The sequence below is a fragment of the Lissotriton helveticus genome, chromosome 1_2 (assembly GCF_964261635.1).
Source record: "Lissotriton helveticus chromosome 1_2, aLisHel1.1, whole genome shotgun sequence".
NCBI lineage: Eukaryota > Metazoa > Chordata > Amphibia > Caudata > Salamandridae > Lissotriton > Lissotriton helveticus.
The window spans coordinates 324322788-324345465 of record NC_136058.1 but is presented as its reverse complement, the minus strand read 5'-3'; the positions used below and the strand labels follow the sequence as shown (position 1 = coordinate 324345465).

Here is a 22678-nt window from a genome sequence, read left to right as displayed (position 1 = left end):
GAGCTTTTAAGGAGAAATTAAATAGTTCCTACGTTGCACAAAAATGAAGTGCTTCAAACAAACACATACTTTGCATGCACAGAGAAGAGGTGGAATATATGTAAGACTGAAGACACAGGTGAAATGAGAAATAGATTGACTGCTTCGCTGCCAAGTTTTATACGCCATTTCTTCAGTGCAATACAAGAAAGCACCAAACAGTATAAAAAAGTTGTCAATTGGTTTCATAGTCCATTGCCTTTGTTTAGTGCTGTGAAAGGAAGAGCCGAATTCCAAAATTGATCAATGATGTTTCAGAAATTTACCAAAGGGAATACCAAGCAGAGTGTTAAAAACTGCATTTACTCACAGGTTTTAAGCAGGAAACATTGAAATGCTATTAAAGTGCAATATCCAAGGGAACACTGACTCTGTCAAAGATGATTCAAATGGAATTGATGAAAAGTCCCAATTACAAACAACAGAATCAAAATAGGGTGAGGGGACACCCGGATTTGAACCAGGGACCTCTAGATCTGCAGTCAAATGCTCTACCACTGAGCTATATCCCCATCTTTTCATTAAAATCAGAATGACAAAATATCAGTACATCATGAAAGAGTGTGAGGATCATACTAAGTTGTGCCAGAAAGTACAACCTTGAAACTATGGAACAGGAGAAGTAGTCCTTAATATTATTTATTAAAGGAAAACTGGATCATTTAAAAACAGATATTTGTTTCATTGTGATTTTATTTGAATAGGCAGTGGTACATAGGACCAATGCCTCTACATACAATGATTGTTTTGAAACATTCTTAAAGGGGAAGAGGTTTTTACGGGACACCTTATCATTTGAGGATTGGTTACCACAATCACTGAGATGGTGATGAAGTATGATTGTTTTGGGCCAAATTATGGTGGAAAAACATTTCTATGTACCACTACAATTCGGTATTTGGAAGGTACACCCCAAACCCCTTTCGAATACCTTCCATTTAATACATCAGAAAAAGCCATTTTGCGTTTGCAAATGGCCTGATTCTTCAGACCAGCCTTCTTGCAACTGCAATGATAGTTCGTACATCTTGCACGTAGGCAGAGCTTTTAAGGAGAAATTAAATAGTTCCTACGTTGCACAAAAATGAAGTGCTTCAAACAAACACATACTTTGCCTGCACAGAGAAGAGGTGGAATATATGTAAGACTGGAGACACAGGTGAAATGAGAAATAGATTGACTGCTTCGCTGCCAAGTTTTATACGCCATTTCGTCAGTGCAATACAAGAAAGCACCAAACAGTATAACAAAGTTGTCAATTGCTTTCATAGTCCATTCCCTTTGTTTAGTGCTGTGAAAGGAAGAGCCAAATTCCAAAATTGATCAATGATGTTTCAGAAATTTCCCAAAGGGAATAACAAGCAGAGTGTTAAAAACTGCATTTACTCACAGGTTTTGAGCAGGAAACACTGAAATGCTATTAAAGTGCAATATCAAAGGGAACACTGACTCTGTCAAAGATGATCCAAATGGAATTTATGAAAAGTCCCAATTACAAACAACAGAATCAAAATAGGGTGAGGGGACACCCGGATTTGAACCAGGGACCTCTTGATCTGCAGTCCAATGCTCTACCACTGAGCTATATCCCCAGATTTTCAGTAAAATCAGAATGACAAAATATGAGTACATCATGAAAGAGTGTGAGGATCATACTAAGTTGTGCCAGAAAGTACAACCTTGAAACTGTGGAACAGGAGAAGTAGTCCTTAATATTATTTATTAAAGGAAAACTGGATCATTTAAAAAACAGATTTATTTGTTTCATTGTTATTTTATTTTAATAGGCAGTGGTACATAGAACCAATGCCTCTACATACAATGATTGTTTTGAAACATTCTTAAAGAAGAAGAGGTTTTTACGGGACACCTTATCATTTGAGGATTGGTTACCACAATCACGGATATGGTGATGAAGTATGATTGTTTTGGGCCAAATTATGGTGGAAAAACATTTTTACGTACCACTACAATTCGGTATTTGGAAGGTACACCCAAACACCCCTTTCGAATACCTTCCATTTAATACATCAGAAAAAGCCATTTTGCGTTTGCAAATGGCCTGATTCTTCAGACCAGCCTTCTTGCAACTGCAATGATAGTTCCTACATCTTGCACGTAGGCAGAGCTTTTAAGGAGAAATTAAATAGTTCCTATGTTGCACAAAAATGAAGTGCTTCAAACAAAGACATACTTTGCATGCACAGAGAAGAGGTGGAATATATGTAAGACTGAAGACACAGGTGAAATGAGAAATAGATTGACTGCTTCGCTGCCAAGTTTTTATACGCCTTTTCTTCAGTGCAATACAAGAAAGCACCAAACAGTATAACAAAGTTGTCAATTGCTTTCATAGTCCATTCCCTTTGTTTAGTGCTGTGAAAGGAAGAGCCAAATTGCAAAATTGATCAATGATGTTTCAGAAATTTCCCAAAGGGAATAACAAGCAGAGTGTTAAAAACTGCATTTACTCACAGGTTTTGAGCAGGAAACACTGAAATGCTAATAAAGTGCAATATCCTAGGGAACACTGACTCTGTCGAAGATGATCCAAATGGAATTGATGAAAAGTCCCAATTACAAACAACAGAATCAAAATAGGGTGAGGGGACACCCGGATTTGAACCAGGGACCTCTTGATCTGCAGTCAAATGCTCTACCACTGAGCTATATCCCCAGCTTTTCAGTAAACTCAGAATGACAAAATATCAGTACATCATGAAAGAGTGTGAGGATCATACCAAGTTGTGCCAGAAAGTTCAACCTTGAAACTGTGGAACAGGAGAAGTAGTCCTTAATATTATTTATTAAAGGAAAACTGGATCATTTAAAAACAGATTTATTTGTTTCATTGTTATTTTATTTGAATAGGCAGTGGTACATAGGACCAATGCCTCTACATACAATGATTGTTTTAAAACATTCTTAAAGGGGAAGAGGTTTTTACGGGACACCTTATCATTTGAGGATTGGTTACCACAATCACTGAGATGGTGATGAAGTATGATTGTTTTGGGCCAAATTATGGTGGAAAAACATTTCTACGTACCACTACAATTCGGTATTTGGAAGGTACACCCAAAACCCCTTTCGAATACCTTCCATTTAATACATCAGAAAAAGCCAATTTGCGTTTGCAAATGGCCTAATTCTTCAGACCAGCCTTCTTGCAACTGCAATGATAGTTCGTACATCTTGCACGTAGGCAGAGCTTTTAAGGAGAAATTAAATAGTTCCTACGTTGCACAAAAATGAAGTGCTTCAAACAAACACATACTTTGCATGCACAGAGAAGAGGTGGAATATATGTAAGACTGAAGACACAGGTGAAATGAGAAATAGATTGACTGCTTCGCTGCCAAGTTTTATACGCCATTTCGTCAGTGCAATACAAGAAAGCACCAAACAGTATAACAAAGTTGTCAATTGCTTTCATAGTCCATTCCCTTTGTTTAGTGCTGTGAAAGGAAGAGCCAAAATACAAAATTGATCCATGATGTTTCAGAAATTTCCCAAAGGGAATAACAAGCAGAGTGTTAAAAACTGCATTTACTCACAGGTTTTGAGCAGGAAACACTGAAATGCTATTAAAGTGCAATATCCTAGGGAACACTGACTCTGTCAAAGATGATCCAAATGGAATTGATGAAAAGTCCCAATTACAAACAACAGAATCAAAATAGGGTGAGGGGACACCCGGATTTGAACAAGGGACCTATTGATCTGCAGTCAAATGCTCTACCACTGAGCTATATCCCCAGCTTTTCAGGAAAATCAGAATGACAAAATATCAGTACATCATGAAAGAGTGTGAGGATCATACTAAGTTGTGCCAGAAAGTACAACCTTGAAACTGTGGAACAGGAGAAGTAGTCCTTAATATTATTTATTAAAGGAAAACTGGATCATTTAAAAACAGATTTATTTGTTTCATTGTTATTTTATTTGAATAGGCAGTGGTACATAGGACCAATGCCTCTACATACAAGGATTGTTTTGAAACATTCTTAAAGGGGAAGAGGTTTTTACGGGACACCTTATCATTTGAGGATTGGTTACCACAATCACTGAGATGGTGATGAAGTATGATTGTTTTGGGCCAAATTATGGTGGAAAAACATTTCTACGTACCACTACAATTCGGTATTTGGAAGGTACACCCAAACACCCCTTTCGAATACCTTCCATTTAATACATCAGAAAAAGCCATTTTGCGTTTGCAAATGGCCTGATTCTTCAGACCAGCCTTCTTGCAACTGCAATGATAGTTCGTACATCTTGCACGTAGGCAGAGCTTTTAAGGAGAAATTAAATAGTTCCTACGTTGCACAAAAATGAAGTGCTTCAAACAAACACATACTTTGCATGCACAGAGAAGAGGTGGAATATATGTAAGACTGAAGACAGAGGTGAAATGAGAAATAGATTGACTGCTTTGCTGCCAAGTTTTATACGCCATTTCTTCAGTGCAATACAAGAAAGCACCAAACAGTATAACAAAGTTGTCAATTGGTTTCATAGTCCATTCCCTTTGTTTAGTGCTATGAAAGGAAGAGCCGAATTCCAAAATTGATCAATGATGTTTCAGAAATTTCCCAAAGGGAATAACAAGCCGAGTGTTAAAAACTGCATTTACTCACAGGTTTTGAGCAGGAAACACTGAAATGCTATTAAAATGCAATATCCAAGGGAACACTGACTCTGTTAAAGATGATCCAAATGGAATTGATGAAAAGTCCCAATTACAAACAACAGAATCAAAATAGGGTGAGGGGACACCCGGATTTGAACCAGGGACCTCTTGATCTGCAGTTAAATGCTCTACCACTGAGCTACATCCCCAGCTTGTCAGGAAAATCAGAATGACAAAATATCAGTACATCATGAAAGAGTGAGTGGATCATACTAAGTTGTTCCGGAAAGTACAACCTTGAAACTGTGAAACAGGAGAAATAGTCCTTAATATTATTTATTAAAGGAAAACTGGATCATTTAAAAACAGATATTTGTTTCATTGTTATTTTATTTGAATAGGCAGTGGTACATAGAACCAATGCCTCTACATACAATGATTGTTTTGAAACATTCTGAAAGGGGAAGAGGTTTTTGCGGGACACCTTATCATTTGAGGATTGGTTACCACAATCACTGAGATGGTGATGAAGTATGATTGTTTTGGGCCAAATTATGGTGGAAAAACATTTCTTTGTACCACTACAATTCGGTATTTGGAAGGTACACCCAAACACCCCTTTCGAATACCTTCCATTTAATACATCAGAAAAAGCCATTTTGCGTTTGCAAATGGCCTGATTCTTCAGACCAGCCTTCTTGCAACTGCAAGGATAGTTCGTACATCTTGCACGTAGGCAGAGCTTTTAAGGAGAAATTAAATAGTTCCTACGTTGCACAAAAATGAAGTGCTTCAAACAAACACATACTTTGCATGCACAGAGAAGAGGTGGAATATATGTAAGACTGAAGACACAGGTGAAATGAGAAATAGATTGACTGCTTCGCTGCCAAGTTTTATACGCCATTTCTTCAGTGCAATACAAGAAAGCACCAAACAGTATAACAAAGTTGTCAATTGGTTTCATAGTCCATTCCCTTTGTTTAGTGCTGTGAAAGGAAGAGCCGAATTCCAAAATTGATCAATGATGTTTCAGAAATTTACCAAAGAGAATACCAAGCAGAGTGTTAAAAACTGCATTTACTCACAGGTTTTAAGCAGGAAACATTGAAATGCTATTAAAGTGCAATATCCAAGGGAACACTGACTCTGTCAAAGATGATTCAAATGGAATTGATGAAAAGTCCCAATTACAAACAACAGAATCAAAATAGGGTGAGGGGACACCCGGATTTGAACAAGGGACCTATTGATCTGCAGTCAAATGCTCTACCACTGAGCTATATCCCCAGCTTTTCAGGAAAATCAGAATGACAAAATATCAGTACATCATGAAAGAGTGTGAGGATCATACTAAGTTGTGCCAGAAAGTACAACCTTGAAACTGTGGAACAGGAGAAGTAGTCCTTAATATTATTTATTAAAGGAAAACTGGATCATTTAAAAACAGATTTATTTGTTTCATTGTTATTTTATTTGAATAGGCAGTGGTACATAGGACCAATGCCTCTACATACAAGGATTGTTTTGAAACATTCTTAAAGGGGAAGAGGTTTTTACGGGACACCTTATCATTTGAGGATTGGTTACCACAATCACTGAGATGGTGATGAAGTATGATTGTTTTGGGCCAAATTATGGTGGAAAAACATTTCTACGTACCACTACAATTCGGTATTTGGAAGGTACACCCAAACACCCCTTTCGAATACCTTCCATTTAATACATCAGAAAAAGCCATTTTGCGTTTGCAAATGGCCTGATTCTTCAGACCAGCCTTCTTGCAACTGCAATGATAGTTCGTACATCTTGCACGTAGGCAGAGCTTTTAAGGAGAAATTAAATAGTTCCTACGTTGCACAAAAATGAAGTGCTTCAAACAAACACATACTTTGCATGCACAGAGAAGAGGTGGAATATATGTAAGACTGAAGACAGAGGTGAAATGAGAAATAGATTGACTGCTTTGCTGCCAAGTTTTATACGCCATTTCTTCAGTGCAATACAAGAAAGCACCAAACAGTATAACAAAGTTGTCAATTGGTTTCATAGTCCATTCCCTTTGTTTAGTGCTATGAAAGGAAGAGCCGAATTCCAAAATTGATCAATGATGTTTCAGAAATTTCCCAAAGGGAATAACAAGCCGAGTGTTAAAAACTGCATTTACTCACAGGTTTTGAGCAGGAAACACTGAAATGCTATTAAAATGCAATATCCAAGGGAACACTGACTCTGTTAAAGATGATCCAAATGGAATTGATGAAAAGTCCCAATTACAAACAACAGAATCAAAATAGGGTGAGGGGACACCCGGATTTGAACCAGGGACCTCTTGATCTGCAGTTAAATGCTCTACCACTGAGCTACATCCCCAGCTTGTCAGGAAAATCAGAATGACAAAATATCAGTACATCATGAAAGAGTGAGTGGATCATACTAAGTTGTTCCGGAAAGTACAACCTTGAAACTGTGAAACAGGAGAAATAGTCCTTAATATTATTTATTAAAGGAAAACTGGATCATTTAAAAACAGATATTTGTTTCATTGTTATTTTATTTGAATAGGCAGTGGTACATAGAACCAATGCCTCTACATACAATGATTGTTTTGAAACATTCTGAAAGGGGAAGAGGTTTTTGCGGGACACCTTATCATTTGAGGATTGGTTACCACAATCACTGAGATGGTGATGAAGTATGATTGTTTTGGGCCAAATTATGGTGGAAAAACATTTCTTTGTACCACTACAATTCGGTATTTGGAAGGTACACCCAAACACCCCTTTCGAATACCTTCCATTTAATACATCAGAAAAAGCCATTTTGCGTTTGCAAATGGCCTGATTCTTCAGACCAGCCTTCTTGCAACTGCAAGGATAGTTCGTACATCTTGCACGTAGGCAGAGCTTTTAAGGAGAAATTAAATAGTTCCTACGTTGCACAAAAATGAAGTGCTTCAAACAAACACATACTTTGCATGCACAGAGAAGAGGTGGAATATATGTAAGACTGAAGACACAGGTGAAATGAGAAATAGATTGACTGCTTCGCTGCCAAGTTTTATACGCCATTTCTTCAGTGCAATACAAGAAAGCACCAAACAGTATAACAAAGTTGTCAATTGGTTTCATAGTCCATTCCCTTTGTTTAGTGCTGTGAAAGGAAGAGCCGAATTCCAAAATTGATCAATGATGTTTCAGAAATTTACCAAAGAGAATACCAAGCAGAGTGTTAAAAACTGCATTTACTCACAGGTTTTAAGCAGGAAACATTGAAATGCTATTAAAGTGCAATATCCAAGGGAACACTGACTCTGTCAAAGATGATTCAAATGGAATTGATGAAAAGTCCCAATTACAAACAACAGAATCAAAATAGGGTGAGGGGACACCCGGATTTGAACAAGGGACCTATTGATCTGCAGTCAAATGCTCTACCACTGAGCTATATCCCCAGCTTTTCAGGAAAATCAGAATGACAAAATATCAGTACATCATGAAAGAGTGTGAGGATCATACTAAGTTGTGCCAGAAAGTACAACCTTGAAACTGTGGAACAGGAGAAGTAGTCCTTAATATTATTTATTAAAGGAAAACTGGATCATTTAAAAACAGATTTATTTGTTTCATTGTTATTTTATTTGAATAGGCAGTGGTACATAGGACCAATGCCTCTACATACAAGGATTGTTTTGAAACATTCTTAAAGGGGAAGAGGTTTTTACGGGACACCTTATCATTTGAGGATTGGTTACCACAATCACTGAGATGGTGATGAAGTATGATTGTTTTGGGCCAAATTATGGTGGAAAAACATTTCTACGTACCACTACAATTCGGTATTTGGAAGGTACACCCAAACACCCCTTTCGAATACCTTCCATTTAATACATCAGAAAAAGCCATTTTGCGTTTGCAAATGGCCTGATTCTTCAGACCAGCCTTCTTGCAACTGCAATGATAGTTCGTACATCTTGCACGTAGGCAGAGCTTTTAAGGAGAAATTAAATAGTTCCTACGTTGCACAAAAATGAAGTGCTTCAAACAAACACATACTTTGCATGCACAGAGAAGAGGTGGAATATATGTAAGACTGAAGACAGAGGTGAAATGAGAAATAGATTGACTGCTTTGCTGCCAAGTTTTATACGCCATTTCTTCAGTGCAATACAAGAAAGCACCAAACAGTATAACAAAGTTGTCAATTGGTTTCATAGTCCATTCCCTTTGTTTAGTGCTATGAAAGGAAGAGCCGAATTCCAAAATTGATCAATGATGTTTCAGAAATTTCCCAAAGGGAATAACAAGCCGAGTGTTAAAAACTGCATTTACTCACAGGTTTTGAGCAGGAAACACTGAAATGCTATTAAAATGCAATATCCAAGGGAACACTGACTCTGTTAAAGATGATCCAAATGGAATTGATGAAAAGTCCCAATTACAAACAACAGAATCAAAATAGGGTGAGGGGACACCCGGATTTGAACCAGGGACCTCTTGATCTGCAGTTAAATGCTCTACCACTGAGCTACATCCCCAGCTTGTCAGGAAAATCAGAATGACAAAATATCAGTACATCATGAAAGAGTGAGTGGATCATACTAAGTTGTTCCGGAAAGTACAACCTTGAAACTGTGAAACAGGAGAAATAGTCCTTAATATTATTTATTAAAGGAAAACTGGATCATTTAAAAACAGATATTTGTTTCATTGTTATTTTATTTGAATAGGCAGTGGTACATAGAACCAATGCCTCTACATACAATGATTGTTTTGAAACATTCTGAAAGGGGAAGAGGTTTTTGCGGGACACCTTATCATTTGAGGATTGGTTACCACAATCACTGAGATGGTGATGAAGTATGATTGTTTTGGGCCAAATTATGGTGGAAAAACATTTCTTTGTACCACTACAATTCGGTATTTGGAAGGTACACCCAAACACCCCTTTCGAATACCTTCCATTTAATACATCAGAAAAAGCCATTTTGCGTTTGCAAATGGCCTGATTCTTCAGACCAGCCTTCTTGCAACTGCAAGGATAGTTCGTACATCTTGCACGTAGGCAGAGCTTTTAAGGAGAAATTAAATAGTTCCTACGTTGCACAAAAATGAAGTGCTTCAAACAAACACATACTTTGCATGCACAGAGAAGAGGTGGAATATATGTAAGACTGAAGACACAGGTGAAATGAGAAATAGATTGACTGCTTCGCTGCCAAGTTTTATACGCCATTTCTTCAGTGCAATACAAGAAAGCACCAAACAGTATAACAAAGTTGTCAATTGGTTTCATAGTCCATTCCCTTTGTTTAGTGCTGTGAAAGGAAGAGCCGAATTCCAAAATTGATCAATGATGTTTCAGAAATTTACCAAAGAGAATACCAAGCAGAGTGTTAAAAACTGCATTTACTCACAGGTTTTAAGCAGGAAACATTGAAATGCTATTAAAGTGCAATATCCAAGGGAACACTGACTCTGTCAAAGATGATTCAAATGGAATTGATGAAAAGTCCCAATTACAAACAACAGAATCAAAATAGGGTGAGGGGACACCCGGATTTGAACCAGGGACCTCTTGATCTGCAGTCAAATGCTCTACCACTGAGCTATATCCCCATCTTTTCAGTAAAATCAGAATGACAAAATATCAGTACATCATGAAAGAGTGTGAGGATCATACTAAGTTGTGCCAGAAAGTACAACCTTGAAACTGTGGAACAGGAGAAGTAGTCCTTAATATTATTTATTAAAGGAAAACTGGATCATTTAAAAACAGATATTTGTTTCATTGTGATTTTATTTGAATAGGCAGTGGTACATAGGACCAATGCCTCTACATACAATGATTGTTTTGAAACATTCTTAAAGGGGAAGAGGTTTTTACGGGACACCTTTTCATTTGAGGATTGGTTACCACAATCACTGAGATGGTGATGAAGTATGATTGTTTTGGGCCAAATTATGGTGGAAAAACATTTCTACGTACCACTACAATTCGGTATTTGGAAGGTACACCCAAACAACCCTTTCGAATACCTTCCATTTAATACATCAGAAAAAGCCATTTTGCGTTTCCAAATGGCTAGATTCTTCAGACCAGCCTTCTTGCAACTGCAATGATAGTTCGTACATCTTGCACGTAGGCAGAGCTTTTAAGGAGAAATTAAATAGTTCCTACGTTGCACAAAAATGAAGTGCTTCAAACAAACACATACTTTGCATGCACAGAGAAGAGGTGGAATATATGTAAGACTGAAGACAGAGGTGAAATGAGAAATAGATTGACTGCTTCGCTGCCAAGTTTTATACGCCATTTCTTCAGTGCAATACAAGAAAGCACCAAACAGTATAACAAAGTTGTCAATTGGTTTCATAGTCCATTCCCTTTGTTTAGTGCTATGAAAGGAAGAGCCGAATTCCAAAATTGATCAATGATGTTTCAGAAAATTCCCAAAGGGAATAACAAGCCGAGTGTTAAAAACTGCATTTACTCACAGGTTTTGAGCAGGAAACACTGAAATGCTATTAAACTGCAATATCCAAGGGAACACTGACTCTGTTAAAGATGATCCAAATGGAATTGATGAAAAGTCCCAATTACAAACAACAGAATCAAAATAGGGTGAGGGGACACCCGGATTTGAACCAGGGACCTCTTGATCTGCAGTCCAATGCTCTACCGCTGAGCTATATCCCCAGCTTTTTAGTAAACTCAGAATGACAAAATATGAGTATATCATGAAAGAGGGTGAGGATCATACTAAGTGGTGCCAGAAAGTACAACCTTGAAACTGTGGAACAGGAGAAGTAGTCCTTAATATTATTTATTAAAGGAAAACAGGATCATTTAAAAAACAGATTTATTTGTTTCATTGTTATTTTATTTGAATAGGCAGTGGTACATAGAACCAATGCCTCTACATACAATGATTATTTTGAAACATTCTTAAAGAAGAAGAGGTTTTTACGGGACACCTTATCATTTGAGGATTGGTTACCACAATCACGGAGATGGTGATGAAGTATGATTGTTTTGGGCCAAATTATGGTGGAAAAACATTTCTACGTACCACTACAATTCGGTATTTGGAAGGTACACCCAAACACCCCTTTCGAATACCTTCCATTTAATACATCAGAAAAAGCCATTTTGCGTTTGCAAATGGCCTGATTCTTCAGACCAGCCTTCTTCCAACTGCAATGATAGTTCGTACATCTTGCACGTAGGCAGAGCTTTTAAGGAGAAATTAAATAGTTCCTATGTTGCACAAAAATGAAGTGCTTCAAACAAACACATACTTTGCATGCACAGAGAAGGGGTGGAATATATGTAAGACTGGAGACACAGGTGAAATGAGAAATAGATTGACTGCTTCGCTGCCAAGTTTTATACGCCATTTCTTCAGTGCAATACAAGAAAGCACCAAACAGTATAACAAAGTTGTCAATTGCTTTCGTAGTCCATTCCCTTTGTTTAGTGCTGTGAAAGGAAGAGCCAAATTACAAAATTGATCAATGATGTTTCAGAAATTTCCCAAAGGGAATAACAAGCAGAGTGTTAAAAACTGCATTTACTCACAGGTTTGGAGCAGGAAACACTGAAATGCTATTAAAGTGCAATATCCTAGGGAACACTGACTCTGTCAAAGATGATCCAAATGGAATTGATAAAAAGTCCCAATTACAAACAACAGAATCAAAATAGGGTGAGGGGACACCCGGATTTGAACCAGGGACCTCTTGATCTGCAGTGAAATGCTCTACCACTGAGCTATATCCCCAGATTTTCAGTAAAATCAGAATGACAAAATATCAGTACATCATGAAAGAGTGTGAGGATCATACCAAGTTGTGCCAGAAAGTACAACCTTGAAACTGTGGAACAGGAGAAGTAGTCCTTAATATTATTTATTAAAGGAAAACTGGATCATTTAAAAACAGATTTATTTGTTTCATTGTCATTTTATTTGAATAGGCAGTGGTACATAGGACCAATGCCTCTACATACAATGATTGTTTTGAAACATTCTTAAAGGGGATGAGGTTTTTACGGTACACCTTATCATTTGAGGATTGGTTACCACAATCACTGAGATGGTGATGAAGTATGATTGTTTTGGGCCAAATTATGGTGGAAAAACATTTCTACGTACCACTACAATTCGGTATTTGGAAGGTACACCCAAAACCCCTTTCGAATACCTTCCATTTAATACATCAGAAAAAGCCATTTTGCGTTTGCAAATGGCCTGATTCTTCAGACCAGCCTTCTTGCAACTGCAATGATAGTTCGTACATCTTGCACGTAGGCAGAGCTTTTAAGGAGAAATTAAATAGTTCCTACGTTGCACAAAAATGAAGTGCTTCAAACAAACCCATACTTTGCATGCACAGAGAAGAGGTGGAATATATGTAAGACTGGAGACACAGGTGAAATGAGAAATAGATTGACTGCTTCGCTGCCAAGTTTTATACGCCATTTCGTCAGTGCAATACAAGAAAGCACCAAACAGTATAACAAAGTTGTCAATTGCTTTCATAGTCCATTCCCTTTGTTTAGTGCTGTGAAAGGAAGAGCCAAATTACAAAATTGATCAATGATGTTTCAGAAATTTCCCAAAGGGAATAACAAGCAGAGTGTTAAAAACTGCATTTACTCACAGGTTTTGAGCAGGAAACACTGAAATGCTAATAAAGTGCAATATCCTAGGGAACACTGACTCTGTCGAAGATGATCCAAATGGAATTGATGAAAAGTCCCAATTACAAACAACAGAATCAAAATAGGGTGAGGGGACACCCGGATTTGAACCAGGGACCTCTTGATTTGCAGTCAAATGCTCTACCACTGAGCTATATCCCCAGCTTTTCAGTAAACTCAGAATGACAAAATATCAGTACATCATGAAAGAGTGTGAGGATCATACCAAGTTGTGCCAGAAAGTACAACCTTGAAACTGTGGAACAGGAGAAGTAGTCCTTAATATTATTTATTAAAGGAAAACTGGATCATTTAAAAACAGATATTTGTTTCATTGTGATTTTATTTGAATAGGCAGTGGTACATAGGACCAATGCCTCTACATACAATGATTGTTTTAAAACATTCTTAAAGGGGAAGAGGTTTTTACGGGACACCTTATCATTTGAGGATTGGTTACCACAATCACTGAGATGGTGATGAAGTATGATTGTTTTGGGCCAAATTATGGTGGAAAAACATTTCTACGTACCACTACAATTCGGTATTTGGAAGGTACACCCAAAACCCCTTTCGAATACCTTCCATTTAATACATCAGAAAAAGCCATTTTGCGTTTGCAAATGGCCTGATTCTTCAGACCAGCCTTCTTGCAACTGCAATGATAGTTCGTACATCTTGCACGTAGGCAGAGCTTTTAAGGAGAAATTAAATAGTTCCTACGTTGCACAAAAATGAAGTGCTTCAAACAAACACATACTTTGCATGCACAGAGAAGAGGTGGAATATATGTAAGACTGAAGACACAGGTGAAATGAGAAATAGATTGACTGCTTCGCTGCCAAGTTTTATACGCCATTTCGTCAGTGCAATACAAGAAAGCACCAAACAGTATAACAAGGTTGTCAATTGCTTTCATAGTCCATTCCCTTTGTTTAGTGCTGTGAAAGGAAGAGCCACATTACAAAATTGATCAATGATGTTTCAGAAATTTCCCAAAGGGAATAACAAGCAGAGTGTTAAAAACTGCATTTACTCACAGGTTTTGAGCAGGAAACACTGAAATGCTATTAAAGTGCAATATCCTAGGGAACACTGACTCTGTCAAAGATGATCCAAATGGAATTGATGAAAAGTCCCAATTACAAACAACAGAATCAAAATAGGGTGAGGGGACACCCGGATTTGAACAAGGGACCTATTGATCTGCAGTCAAATGCTCTACCACTGAGCTATATCCCCAGCTTTTCAGGAAAATCAGAATGACAAAATATCAGTACATCATGAAAGAGTGTGAGGATCATACTAAGTTGTGCCAGAAAGTACAACCTTGAAACTGTGGAACAGGAGAAGTAGTCCTTAATATTATTTATTAAAGGAAAACTGGATCATTTAAAAACAGATTTATTTGTTTCATTGTTATTTTATTTGAATAGGCAGTGGTACATAGGACCAATGCCTCTACATACAAGGATTGTTTTGAAACATTCTTAAAGGGGAAGAGGTTTTTACGGGACACCTTATCATTTGAGGATTGGTTACCACAATCACTGAGATGGTGATGAAGTATGATTGTTTTGGGCCAAATTATGGTGGAAAAACATTTCTACGTACCACTACAATTCGGTATTTGGAAGGTACACCCAAACACCCCTTTCGAATACCTTCCATTTAATACATCAGAAAAAGCCATTTTGCGTTTGCAAATGGCCTGATTCTTCAGACCAGCCTTCTTGCAACTGCAATGATAGTTCGTACATCTTGCACGTAGGCAGAGCTTTTAAGGAGAAATTAAATAGTTCCTACGTTGCACAAAAATGAAGTGCTTCAAACAAACACATACTTTGCATGCACAGAGAAGAGGTGGAATATATGTAAGACTGAAGACAGAGGTGAAATGAGAAATAGATTGACTGCTTCGCTGGCAAGGGTTATACGCCATTTCTTCAGTGCAATACAAGAAAGCACCAAACAGTATACCAAAGTTGTCAATTGGTTTCATAGTCCATTCCCTTTGTTTAGTGCTATGAAAGGAAGAGCCAAATTCCAAAATTGATCAATGATGTTTCAGAAATTTCCCAAAGGGAATAACAAGCCGAGTGTTAAAAACTGCATTTACTCACAGGTTTTGAGCAGGAAACACTGAAATGCTATTAAAGTGCAATATCCAAGGGAACACTGACTCTGTTAAAGATGATCCAAATGGAATTGATGAAAAGTCCCAATTACAAACAACAGAATCAAAATAGGGTGAGGGGACACCCGGATTTGAACCAGGGACCTCTTGATCTGCAGTTAAATGCTCTACCACTGAGCTACATCCCCAGCTTGTCAGGAAAATCAGAATGACAAAATATCAGTACATCATGAAAGAGTGAGTGGATCATACTAAGTTGTTCCGGAAAGTACAACCTTGAAACTGTGGAACAGGAGAAATAGTCCTTAATATTATTTATTAAAGGAAAACTGGATCATTTAAAAACAGATATTTGTTTCATTGTTATTTTATTTGAATAGGCAGTGGTACATAGAACCAATGCCTCTACATACAATGATTGTTTTGAAACATTCTGAAAGGGGAAGAGGTTTTTGCGGGACACCTTATCATTTGAGGATTGGTTACCACAATCACTGAGATGGTGATGAAGTATGATTGTTTTGGGCCAAATTATGGTGGAAAAACATTTCTTTGTACCACTACAATTCGGTATTTGGAAGGTACACCCAAACACCCCTTTCGAATACCTTCCATTTAATACATCAGAAAAAGCCATTTTGCGTTTGCAAATGGCCTGATTCTTCAGACCAGCCTTCTTCCAACTGCAATGATAGTTCGTACATCTTGCACGTAGGCAGAGCTTTTAAGGAGAAATTAAATAGTTCCTATGTTGCACAAAAATGAAGTGCTTCAAACAAACACATACTTTGCATGCACAGAGAAGAGGTGGAATATATGTAAGACTGGAGACACAGGTGAAATGAGAAATAGATTGACTGCTTCGCTGCCAAGTTTTATACGCCATTTCTTCAGTGCAATACAAGAAAGCACCAAACAGTATAACAAAGTTGTCAATTGGTTTCATAGTCCATTCCCTTTGTTTAGTGCTGTGAAAGGAAGAGCCGAATTCCAAAATTGATTAATGATGTTTCAGAAATTTACCAAAGGGAATACCAAGCAGAGTGTTAAAAACTGCATTTACTCACAGGTTTTAAGCAGAAAACATTGAAATGCTATTAAAGTGCAATATCCAAGGGAACACTGACTCTGTCAAAGATGATTCAAATGGAATTGATGAAAAGTCCCAATTACAAACAACAGAATCAAAATAGGGTGAGGGGACACCCGGATTTGAACCAGGGACCTCTTGATCTGCAGTCAAATGCTCTACCACTGAGCTATATCCCCAGCTTTTCAGTAAAATCAGAATGACAAAATATCAGTACATCATGAAAGAGTGTGAGGATCATACTAAGTTGTGCCAGAAAGTACAACCTTGAAACTGTGGAACAGGAGAAGTAGTCCTTAATATTATTTATTAAAGGAAAACTGGATCATTTAAAAAACAGATTTATTTGTTTCATTGTTATTTTATTTGAATAGGCAGTGGTACATAGGACCAATGCCTCTACATACAATGATTGTTTTGAAACATTCTTAAAGGGGAAGAGGTTTTTACGGGACACCTTATCATTTGAGGATTGGTTACCACAATCACGGAGATGGTGATGAAGTATGATTGATTTAGGCCAAATTATGGTGGAAAAACATTTCTAAGTACCACTACAATTCGGTATTTGGAAGGTACACCCAAACACCCCTTTCGAATACCTTCCATTTAATACATCAGAAAAAGCCATTATGCGTTTGCAAATGGCCTGATTCTTCAGACCAGCCTTCTTGCAACTGCAATGATAGTTCGTACATCTTGCACGTAGGCAGAGCTTTTAAGGAGAAATTAAATAGTTCCTACGTTGCACAAAAATGAAGTGCTTCAAACAAACACATACTTTGCATGCACAGAGAAGAGGTGGAATATATGTAAGACTGAAGACAGAGGTGAAATGAGAAATAGATTGACTGCTTCGCTGCCAAGTTTTATACGCCATTTCTTCAGTGCAATACAAGAAAGCACCAAACAGTAAAACAAAGTTGTCAATTGGTTTCATAGTCCATTCCCTTTGTTTAGTGCTATGAAAGGAAGAGCCGAATTCCAAAATTGATCAATGATGTTTCAGAAATTTCCCAAAGGGAATAACAAGCCGAGTGTTAAAAACTGCATTTACTCACAGGTTTTGAGCAGGAAACACTTAAATGCTATTAAACTGCAATATCCAAGGGAACACTGACTCTGTTAAAGATGATCCAAATGGAATTGATGAAAAGTCCCAATTACAAACAACAGAATCAAAATAGGGTGAGGGGACACCCAGATTTGAACCATGGACCTCTTGATCTGCAGTCCAATGCTCTACCGCTGAGCTATATCCCCAGCTTTTTAGTAAAATCAGAATGACAAAATATGAGTATATCATGAAAGAGGGTGAGGATCATACTAAGTGGTGCCAGAAAGTACAACCTTGAAACTGTGGAACAGGAGAAGTAGTCCTTAATATTATTTATTAAAGGAAAACAGGATCATTTAAAAAACAGATTTATTTGTTTCATTGTTATTTTATTTGAATAGGCAGTGGTACTTAGAACCAATGCCTCTACATACAATGATTGTTTTGAAACATTCTTAAAGAAGAAGAGGTTTTTACGGGACATCTTATCATTTGAGTATTGGTTACCACAATCACGGAGATGGTGATGAAGTATGATTGTTTTGGGCCAAATTATGGTGGAAAAACATTTTTACGTACCACTACAATTCGGTATTTGGAAGGTACACCCAAACACCCCTTTCGAATACCTTCCATTTAATACATCAGAAAAAGCCATTTTGCGTTTGCAAATGGCCTGATTCTTCAGACCAGCCTTCTTGCAACTGCAATGATAGTTCGTACATCTTGCACGTAGGCAGAGCTTTTAAGGAGAAATTAAATAGTTCCTACGTTGCACAAAAATGAAGTGCTTCAAACAAACACATACTTTGCATGCACAGAGAAGAGGTGGAATATATGTAAGACTGAAGACACAGGTGAAATGAGAAATAGATTGACTGCTTCGCTGCCAAGTTTTATACGCCATTTCGTCAGTGCAATACAAGAAAGCACCAAACAGTATAACAAAGTTGTCAATTGCTTTCATAGTCCATTCCCTTTGTTTAGTGCTGTGAAAGGAAGAGCCAAATTACAAAATTGATCAATGATGTTTCAGAAATTTCCCAAAGGGAATAACAAGCAGAGTGTTAAAAACTGCATTTACTCACAGGTTTTGAGCAGGAAACACTGAAATGCTATTAAAGTGCAATATCCTAGGGAACACTGACTCTGTCAAAGATGATCCAAATGGAATTGATGAAAAGTCCCAATTACAAACAACAGAATCAAAATAGGGTGAGGGGACACCCGGATTTGAACAAGGGACCTATTGATCTGCAGTCAAATGCTCTACCACTGAGCTATATCCCCAGCTTTTCAGGAAAATCAGAATGACAAAATATCAGTACATCATGAAAGAGTGTGAGGATCATACTAAGTTGTGCCAGAAAGTACAACCTTGAAACTGTGGAACAGGAGAAGTAGTCCTTAATATTATTTATTAAAGGAAAACTGGATCATTTATAAACAGATTTATTTGTTTCATTGTTATTTTATTTGAATAGGCAGTGGTACATAGGACCAATGCCTCTACATACAAGGATTGTTTTGAAACATTCTTAAAGGGGAAGAGGTTTTTACGGGACACCTTATCATTTGAGGATTGGTTACCACAATCACTGAGATGGTGATGAAGTATGATTGTTTTGGGCCAAATTATGGTGGAAAAACATTTCTACGTCCCACTACAATTCGGTATTTGGAAGGTACACCCAAACACCCCTTTTGAATACCTTCCATTTAATACATCAGAAAAAGCCATTTTGCGTTTGCAAATGGCCTGATTCTTCAGACCAGCCTTCTTGCAACTGCAATGATAGTTCGTACATCTTGCACGTAGGCAGAGCTTTTAAGGAGAAATTAAATAGTTCCTACGTTGCACAAAAATGAAGTGCTTCAAACAAACACATACTTTGCATGCACAGAGAAGAGGTGGAATATATGTAAGACTGAAGACAGAGGTGAAATGAGAAATAGATTGACTGCTTCGCTGCCAAGTTTTATACGCCATTTCTTCAGTGCAATACAAGAAAGCACGAAACAGTATACCAAAGTTGTCAATTGGTTTCATAGTCCATTCCCTTTGTTTAGTGCTATGAAAGGAAGAGCCAAATTCCAAAATTGATCAATGATGTTTCAGAAATTTCCCAAAGGGAATAACAAGCCGAGTGTTAAAAACTGCATTTACTCACAAGTTTTGAGCAGGAAACACTGAAATGCTATTAAAGTGCAATATCCAAGGGAACACTGACTCTGTTAAAGATGATCCAAATGGAATTGATGAAAAGTCCCAATTACAAACAACAGAATCAAAATAGGGTGAGGGAACACCCGGATTTGAACCAGAGACCTCTTGATCTGCAGTTAAATGCTCTACCACTGAGCTACATCCCCAGCTTGTCAGGAAAATCAGAATGACAAAATATCAGTACATCATGAAAGAGTGAGTGGATCATACTAAGTTGTTCCGGAAAGTACAACCTTGAAACTGTGGAACAGGAGAAATAGTCCTTAATATTATTTATTAAAGAAAAACTGGATTATTTAAAAACAGATATTTGTTTCATTGTTATTTTATTTGAATAGGCAGTGGTACATAGAACCAATGCCTCTACATACAATGATTGTTTTGAAACATTCTGAAAGGGGAAGAGGTTTTTGCGGGACACCTTATCATTTGAGGATTGGTTACCACAATCACTGAGATGGTGATGAAGTATGATTGTTTTGGGCCAAATTATGGTGGAAAAACATTTCTTTGTACCACTACAATTCGGTATTTGGAAGGTACACCCAAACACCCCTTTCGAATACCTTCCATTTAATACATCAGAAAAAGCCATTTTGCGTTTGCAAATGGCCTGATTCTTCAGACCAGCCTTCTTCCAACTGCAATGATAGTTCGTACATCTTGCACGTAGGCAGAGCTTTTAAGGAGAAATTAAATAGTTCCTATGTTGCACAAAAATGAAGTGCTTCAAACAAACACATACTTTGCATGCACAGAGAAGAGGTGGAATATATGTAAGACTGGAGACACAGGTGAAATGAGAAATAGATTGACTGCTTCGCTGCCAAGTTTTATACGCCATTTCTTCAGTGCAATACAAGAAAGCACCAAACAGTATAACAAAGTTGTCAATTGGTTTCGTAGTCCATTCCCTTTGTTTAGTGCTGTGAAAGGAAGAGCCAAATTCCAAAATTGATTAATGATGTTTCAGAAATTTACCACAGGGAATACCAAGCAGAGTGTTAAAAACTGCATTTACTCACAGGTTTTAAGCAGGAAACATTGAAATGCTATTAAAGTGCAATATCCAAGGGAACACTGACTCTGTCAAAGATGATTCAAATGGAATTGATGAAAAGTCCCAATTACAAACAACAGAATCAAAATAGGGTGAGGGGACACCCGGATTTGAACCATGGACCTCTTGATCTGCAGTCAAATGCTCTACCACTGAGCTATATCCCCATCTTTTCAGTAAAATCAGAATGACAAAATATCAGTACATCATGAAAGAGTGTGAGGATCATACTAAGTTGTGCCAGAAAGTACAACCTTGAAACTGTGGAACAGGAGAAGTAGTCCTTAATATTATTTATTAAAGGAAAACTGGATCATTTAAAAACAGATATTTGTTTCATTGTGATTTTATTTGAATAGGCAGTGGTACATAGGACCAATGCCTCTACATACAATGATTGTTTTGAAACATTCTTAAAGGGGAAGAGGTTTTTACGGGACACCTTATCATTTGAGGATTGGTTACCACAATCACTGAGATGGTGATGAAGTATGATTGTTTTGGGCCAAATTATGGTGGAAAAACATTTCTACGTACCACTACAATTCGGTATTTGGAAGGTACACCCAAACAACCCTTTCGAATACCTTCCATTTAATACATCAGAAAAAGCCATTTTGCGTTTCCAAATGGCTAGATTCTTCAGACCAGCCTTCTTGCAACTGCAATGATAGTTCGTACATCTTGCAAGTAGGCAGAGCTTTTAAGGAGAAATTAAATGGTTCCTACGTTGCACAAAAATGAAGTGCTTCAAACAAACATATACTTTGCATGCACAGAGAAGAGGTGGAATATATGTAAGACTGAAGACAGAGGTGAAATGAGAAATAGATTGACTGCTTCGCTGCCAAGTTTTATACGCCATTTCTTCAGTGCAATACAAGAAAGCACCAAACAGTATAACAAAGTTGTCAATTGGTTTCATAGTCCATTCCCTTTGTTTAGTGCTATGAAAGGAAGAGCCGAATTCCAAAATTGATCAATGATGTTTCAGAAATTTCCCAAAGGGAATACCAAGCCGAGTGTTAAAAACTGCATTTACTCACAGGTTTTGAGCAGGAAACACTGAAATGCTATTAAACTGCAATATCCAAGGGAACACTGACTCTGTTAAAGATGATCCAAATGGAATTGATGAAAAGTCCCAATTACAAACAACAGAATCAAAATAGGGTGAGGGGACACCCGGATTTGAACCATGGACCTCTTGATCTGCAGTCAAATGCTCTACCACTGAGCTATATCCCCAGCTTTTCAGTAAAATCAGAATGACAAAATATCAGTACATCATGAAAGAGTGTGAGGATCATACTAAGTTGTGCCAGAAAGTACAACCTTGAAACTGTGGAACAGGAGAAGTAGTCCTTAATATTATTTATTAAAGGAAAACTGGATCATTTAAAAAACAGATTTATTTGTTTCATTGTTATTTTATTTGAATAGGCAGTGGTACATAGGACCAATGCCTCTACATACAATGATTGTTTTGAAACATTCTTAAAGGGGAAGAGGTTTTTACGGGACACCTTATCATTTGAGGATTGGTTACCACAATCACGGAGATGGTGATGAAGTATGATTGATTTAGGCCAAATTATGGTGGAAAAACATTTCTACGTACCACTACAATTCGGTATTTGGAAGGTACACCCAAACACCCCTTTCGAATACCTTCCATTTAATACATCAGAAAAAGCCATTTTGCGTTTGCAAATGGCCTGATTCTTCAGAC

The 22678-nt window shown here is 37.4% G+C and overlaps 8 non-coding genes across 8 annotated transcripts; all 8 read right to left on the bottom strand.

The window, feature by feature from the left end:
• Positions 1-479: 479 nt before the first annotated feature.
• On the bottom strand, positions 480-551 carry TRNAC-GCA (transfer RNA cysteine (anticodon GCA)). Its single transcript has one exon. It is a non-coding gene; the product is annotated as a tRNA-Cys (tRNA).
• Positions 552-1559: 1008 nt separating this feature from the next.
• On the bottom strand, positions 1560-1631 carry TRNAC-GCA (transfer RNA cysteine (anticodon GCA)). Its single transcript has one exon. It is a non-coding gene; the product is annotated as a tRNA-Cys (tRNA).
• A 1013-nt stretch (positions 1632-2644) lies between these two features.
• Positions 2645-2716, bottom strand: TRNAC-GCA (transfer RNA cysteine (anticodon GCA)). The gene has a single exon. It is a non-coding gene; the product is annotated as a tRNA-Cys (tRNA).
• A 7502-nt stretch (positions 2717-10218) lies between these two features.
• Positions 10219-10290, bottom strand: TRNAC-GCA (transfer RNA cysteine (anticodon GCA)). The gene has a single exon. It is a non-coding gene; the product is annotated as a tRNA-Cys (tRNA).
• Positions 10291-13465: 3175 nt separating this feature from the next.
• Positions 13466-13537, bottom strand: TRNAC-GCA (transfer RNA cysteine (anticodon GCA)). Its single transcript has one exon. It is a non-coding gene; the product is annotated as a tRNA-Cys (tRNA).
• Positions 13538-16709: 3172 nt separating this feature from the next.
• On the bottom strand, positions 16710-16781 carry TRNAC-GCA (transfer RNA cysteine (anticodon GCA)). The gene has a single exon. It is a non-coding gene; the product is annotated as a tRNA-Cys (tRNA).
• Positions 16782-21041: 4260 nt separating this feature from the next.
• On the bottom strand, positions 21042-21113 carry TRNAC-GCA (transfer RNA cysteine (anticodon GCA)). Its single transcript has one exon. It is a non-coding gene; the product is annotated as a tRNA-Cys (tRNA).
• Positions 21114-22122: 1009 nt separating this feature from the next.
• On the bottom strand, positions 22123-22194 carry TRNAC-GCA (transfer RNA cysteine (anticodon GCA)). Its single transcript has one exon. It is a non-coding gene; the product is annotated as a tRNA-Cys (tRNA).
• Positions 22195-22678: the final 484 nt, after the last annotated feature.